The sequence below is a fragment of the Micromys minutus genome (genome assembly GCF_963924665.1).
Source record: "Micromys minutus genome assembly, chromosome: 23".
Taxonomy (NCBI): Eukaryota; Metazoa; Chordata; class Mammalia; order Rodentia; family Muridae; genus Micromys; species Micromys minutus.
The window spans coordinates 36527084-36533447 of NC_137958.1; the positions used below are offsets into that span (position 1 = coordinate 36527084).

The 6364-nt window shown below is 42.7% G+C and overlaps 1 pseudogene across 1 annotated transcript; it reads right to left on the reverse strand.

Moving 5' to 3' along the window:
* Positions 1-3080: 3080 nt before the first annotated feature.
* On the reverse strand, positions 3081-4032 carry LOC308435762 (heterogeneous nuclear ribonucleoprotein K-like; annotated as a pseudogene). Its single transcript has one exon. The product of its transcript is annotated as a heterogeneous nuclear ribonucleoprotein K-like (transcript).
* Positions 4033-6364: the final 2332 nt, after the last annotated feature.

Here is a 6364-nt window from a genome sequence, read left to right on the forward strand (position 1 = left end):
GTGTGCATGTATGATATGTGTGTAATAATGTGTGTGCATGTATGATAATGTGTGTGTAATAATGTGTGTGCATGTGTTTATATGATAATGTGTGTATGCTAATGTGTGTGTAATAATGTGTGTGCATGTGTTTGTGTGATAATGTGTGTGTGCATGTGTTTGTGTGATAATGTGTGTGTGTGAATAAATTGATTTTCCTCAAAATTGAGAGATTTGAAGGACACAGAGGAAGAGGGAATTAAAGATGAAGCCATGGGTTAATGAAAACTGATAAACAATGTGAGGATTGTTTTTTCTTCCAGAAAATTTCTGCCATTTTTGTACTGTGTGTAATAGTCTGCTAAAGCTGCCATGACAGACAAACACACAAACGGTGTGGCTTACAGAGAGACATTCGTTTTCACAGTATTTTATTAGCTAAATTCCATGAGAAGAGCTTTGAGTGGGTTGATTTCTTGGAGGATTTCTCACATGTGTCTGTACCTGGCTTTCCTTCTGTGTATATTTGGGTCCAAATCTCTTCTTTTTATAGAAAAAGAACTCAAACTAGGTTTAGCATAATGCTAATGACCTAATATTAATTACTATAAATATTCCATCTCTATAGGCAGTCTCATCTTGCAGGCCTATAAGATTAAATTTTCAATATGTAAATTAAGTGTGGAGGAACATAATTTACCATATAATGCCATAACAGCCAAATTTTAGAAATAAAATAATACCATTAATGCTGCAATCTCAGCATAAAAAGTTTCCTCAAGTTTTCCTTTTTATAGGATTTATCTGATACATGCTTATTTTGTAATTTTCGTATATTTAGGTTTATAAGTGGATATTATATGGATATTGTGTTATTTCATATCTACCAGTTGTCTTCATACCTAGCAATTTTTGCTTTTTTTAATTTGATAAGTAAAATTGACATGATTAAATAGAATTCATTTGGTATACACACACATATACATATACATATATATACATATGTATATATTCATATATTATCACAGCCCCTTATTTACAGGATTGGCTCCAATAATCTGTATTTGGAGTTCCTTATAAAAATGGCTAATATTTTCATACAAATATGCAGCCCCTTGTATATTTTGTATCATCTTTAAATCATTATACTAACTAATAAAATATAAATGCTATGTAAATGTTTGCCATTCTCTACTATTTAGCAAATAATGACTAAGGAATAATTCTGTGCATATTTAGGAGAGATTGCACATTCCTCTAGATAGTTTTTGTCTGTAGTTTGCTGGAGTGAAAAGCTATGACTAGAGAGGACTGAAGACAGAAACAGATCCTGCCCCAGAAGCAGGTATGACTACAATGTCACACGTGTGTCAGTAGATGGCCCAGAGGAGAGAAGCTATGTTGACACTCAGTGCTCTGACCTACAAATATCTAAATGAGTAGTTATCTAACATTTTATTCTAAACAAGCCTGATGTGAGCACCAGCCCAGGGTCACATAGGCCTGTGAGGAGTGGAAATGGAGGAAGGGAGCAGACCATGCTTGAGATTACCCTTGTCTGACATCATAATGCACAAGTGAAGTATAGTACTCCTGAGACCACTCCAGAGACAACCTCCAACCTTCAGAGAACCTGGCTGTGACTAAGGCAAGCAAGGACGTGATAGACAAATGGAAGAGAAACAAAAAGGATCTGTGTACAACGGAAACAGGCAGAACTAGAGACTCAAGGGTAGTAAGGAATATCCTGATGTGAGTAGCCGGAAATAGTGCCTGGGATCATGATTGGGTGGGTCCTGGCCTATGCTGTCACTGGAGACCACATCTGGCTCTATGGTTCTTCAGCAGCAGGGATCTGTTACCACCAAAGACTAGGCAGACACCCCTGGTTTGGGCTGCTGCCCAAGAACATGTTGATATCTGAAGGATGTGCTGAACTATTCCACCACTAACCTGGCCATCATCCAGAGCTGACCCTGCGGTTATGGGAGCAGGAGTCATGGGAGAGCTGACCCTACCATTCGTATCACATGCTGAACAGAAGAGAGGTACTGTATCCCCTCAACCCTTTTCACCTATTGCAGGATAAAGAGCTGACCCCGTGGTCACCAGAGCTGAAGAGCTTTCCCTGCCCCTCACCTGATCCTGCGCTCAGGATAGCAGGCCCTACACCTTGGGTGGTAGTCCAGTAGAGTGAACCCTGGTGCTACGTTCCTGGGTGAGATGAGCTTTAGGGTGTGAGACTGGGAGAGCCAGAAGAATGATCAGCTCTGATGCTCTCGGGCCCAGATACATTCGAACTAATAGAAGAGAAAATGGGGAATAGCCTCGAACACCTGGACACTGAGGAAATTTTCCTGAACAGAACTCCAACGGCTTATGCTCAACAACGGAACCTCATAAAACTGCAAAGCTTCTGTAAGGCTAAGGACACTGTCAAAGGGACAAAACAGCCTGGGGAAAGATCATTACCAATCCTGTATCTGATAGAGAGCTAAAATCCAATATATACAAAGAACTCAAGAAATTACACTCCAGAGAATCAAATAACCCTATTAAAAATGGGGGGCAGAGCTAAACAAAGAATTCTCTTTTTTCTTAGATTCACTGAATTTGTTTCTAAAATCATAAAACATTTCTTGCAAGAGATCACTGCATCCTGCACACTGCTCTGAACAAGTGCCAGGGACACATGGACTGTTACTTTCCTCCCTGTCCCTTCCCCCCACAATGTCACAGTGACCACAAAGCACAGTGTTCACAATAATTACAGGGAGAAATATCTCTACAACCACCAACAATGGACAAAGAATGGAAGTCACTCACTCTGCTGCTGTTTCACGATTTCAGTGTTAGTTTTCGAAAGCCTCCCCCCAGCCCTGATTGTAAGGAACTAAAGCATTACACCTGGTGATCAGCAGAGATTTCTTTACATCTCAAATGCAGAACACCTGGGAAGCAGAGGAAGGTTGGCTTTTTAACAGAAGCAGACAAAAAAAAAAAAAAAAAAAAAGATGCAGGACTCCTTCAGTTCTTCACTAGCCTTAGAAAAACTTTCCTGAATACTGCTTCACATTATGAAAATGAAAAAATATCTTGCATTAGAATCCTTCAGCATCTGCATGCTGCTTTACACTGTTCTGCAGCAAGGGCAGTGCATTCTGTCTCTAGTCCTGTGTCCCTGTGATGGTTCTAAAGTTTCGTCGATTTTGATGGGTGCTCCAAACTCATGAGTTTGTTTAATCTGCTGACCACCTTTGCCAGTAACAGATCCAGTCAAATATTTGGGAAGAGTTACTCGTGTAGTGATAATAGGTCTGTCAAGATCACCGTATGAGTCACGACCCCCTGTAAAATAATAAACATATCTAGAACCGCCCTGTGGTTCATAAGCCATTTGCCATTCTGACGGGTTCCGTGTGTCAATTGCAGTGTCACAAGTTTCATCAGCACAGAACCCAACCATGGCATCATAGTAGTCTCCAGGCCTTCCTCGTCTATCGGAAGCCATTAGATTCTCCCTCTCTGGGTGGTGGTGGAGGAGGGATGCTACCCCATCCACCCTGATCAGAAGGAGGTGGAGGAGGTCCTGGAAAAGGGCTCCTATCATCTAGATATCCTTCTAAAAGGAGGCATGGGATGCCCACCCAGACCAGGAGGCATTCTGTCAAAACCATCTCTTCCCCACATGGGGAATCCCATAGGCGGTCCTTGGTGGTCATCAAACATCATTGTGAAATGGCCATAATTATAGGTTTCGTCATAAAAGTTGGGATCATAAGGTTGTGCACATCCTTTGATGGGAGACTCAGATGTAAGCTGAAGGATGATCTTCATGCATTCTACAACCCTATCGGGTTTTCCTCCAATGAGAACAACTCTGTCAGTAGAATGAGGGCAGCGCTCCTGGAAAAGCTTGATTGTTGTCTGAGTGTTTTCTCAGTTCTTTGATTTTAGCACCTTTAACACCAAAATTCCTGCTGTCAGACTTTGACGAAGCAACAGTCTCAACTCGCAGGAGGGCGCTACAGGAAACAGTGCTGCACACACCATTATCCTCCATTTCTACGCTGCACTGACATCCGGGTCATGCTTGTCTCCCACCTGAATGTGGCCTATTGGTGACCATTTAACTGAAGGAAATCGAGACCGAGCAGCCAAAAGAAACCTTCCCCAATACCAAAAACAATGATGAATTTGGTAAATGCCCTGCAGAAAATATGGAAGAGGAACAAGCCTTTAAAAGATCTAGAAACACTGATGAGATGGTTGAATTGCACATTTTGCTTCAGAGCAAGAATGCTGGGGCAGTGACTGGAAAAGGAGGCAAGAACATTAAGGCTCTCTGCACAGGCTACAATGCCAGGGTTTCAGTGTCAGTCAGCAGTGGCCCGAGCGCAAACCGAGTATCAGTGCTGGTATTGAGATGATTGGAGGAATTCTGAAGAAAATCATTCCTACCTTAGAAGAGGGTCTGCAGTTACCATCACCCACTGCAACCTGCCAGCACCAGCTCAAATCTGGTGCTGCGGAATGCTTAAATTTCCAGCATTATAAACAAAGAATTCTCAACTGAGAAATATCAAATGGCTGAGAAGCACCTAAAGAAATGTTCAGCATCTCTAGTCATCAGGGAAATGCAAATGAAAACAACCCTAAGATTCTACCTCACACCAGTCAGGATGGCTAAGATCAAAAACTCAGGTGACAGTAGGTCCTGGTGAGGATGTGGAGAAAGAGGAACACTCCTCCACTGTTGGTGGGATTGTAAGCTGGTACAAGGACTCTGGAAATCAGTCTGGCAGTTCCTCAGGAAATTGGACATAATCCTACCTGTGGACCCAGTGATAACCACTACTGGGAATACACCCCCCCAAAAAAAATGTTCCAACATATAACAAGGACACATGCTCCACTATGTTCATAGCAACCTTATTTACAATAGCCGGAAGCTGTAAAGAACCCAGATATCCTTCAATATAGGAATAGATACAGAAAGTGTGGCACATTTACACAATGGAGTACTACTCAGCTATAAAAAACAATGACTTTATGAAATTCTTAAGGCAAATGGATAGAACTATAAAATATCATCCTGAGTGAGGTAACCCAATCACAAAAAAAAAAAAAAAAACATGGTATGCACTCACTGATAAATGGATATTAGCCCAAAAGCTCAGAATTCACAAAGATAGAATTCACAGACCATATGAAGCTCAAGAAGGAGGACCAAAGTGTGGGTGTTTCAGTCCTTCTTATAAGGGAGAACAAAAATATTCACAGGAGGAAATATAGAGATAAAGTCTGAAGCAGAGACTGAAAAAAAGACCATATGGAGACTGCCTCAACTGGAGATCCAGCTCAAATACAGCCATGAAACTCAGATTATTGCTGATGGCAAGAGGTCCATGCTGACAGGAGCCTCATACAGCTGTCTCCTGAGAGGCTCTGCCAGAGCATGACAAATAGAGAGGTGGATGCTCACAGCCAACCAAACTGAGAACAGGGTCCCCAATGAAGGAGTTAAAAAAAGAGGTGAAGGTGCTGTAGGGGTTTGCAACCCTTAAAGAACAGCAATACCACCTGTACTGGCTGGTTTTGTGTGTCAACTTGACACAAGCTGGAGCTATCACAGAGAAAGAATCCTTCCTTAAGAAAATGACTTCATGAGATCCAGCTGTAAGGCATTTTCTCAGTTAGTGATCAAGAGGGGAGGGCCTAGCCCCTTGTGGGTGTGTCCTAGCCCCTTGTGGGTGTGTCCTAGCCCCTTGTGGGTGTGTCCTAGCCCCTTGTGGGTGTGTCCTAGCCCCTTGTGGGTGTGTCCTAGCCCCTTGTGGGTGTGTCCTAGCCCCTTGTGGGTGTGTCCATCCCTGAACTGGTAGTCTTGGGTTCTATAAGAAAGCAAGCCAGTTAGTAACATCCCTCCATGGCATCTGTATCAACTCCTGCTTCCTGACCTGCCTGAGTTCCAGTCCTGACTTTCTTTGGTGATGAACAGCAGTGTGGAAATTATAAGCTGAATAAAACCCATTCCTCTCGAACTTACTTCTTCATTATGATGTTTTGTAAAGGTATAGAAACCCCAAATAAGGCACCAACCAACCAGAGCCCCCAGGGACTAAACCAACATCCAAAGAGTACACGTGGATGGACCCATGGCTCCAGCTGCATATGTAGCAGAGGATGGCTTTATTGGGCATCAGTGGGAGCAGAAGCCTCTGGTCCTGCCAAGGCTCGATGCCCCAGTGTAGGGAGATTTCAGGGAAAGGAGGAGGGAGAGGGTGGTTGGGTGAGGAGGACACACTCATAGAAGCAGAGGAATTGGGAATGGGATAGTGGGTATGGAGGGGAGACTAAGAAAGAGGATAACATTTGAAATGTAAAT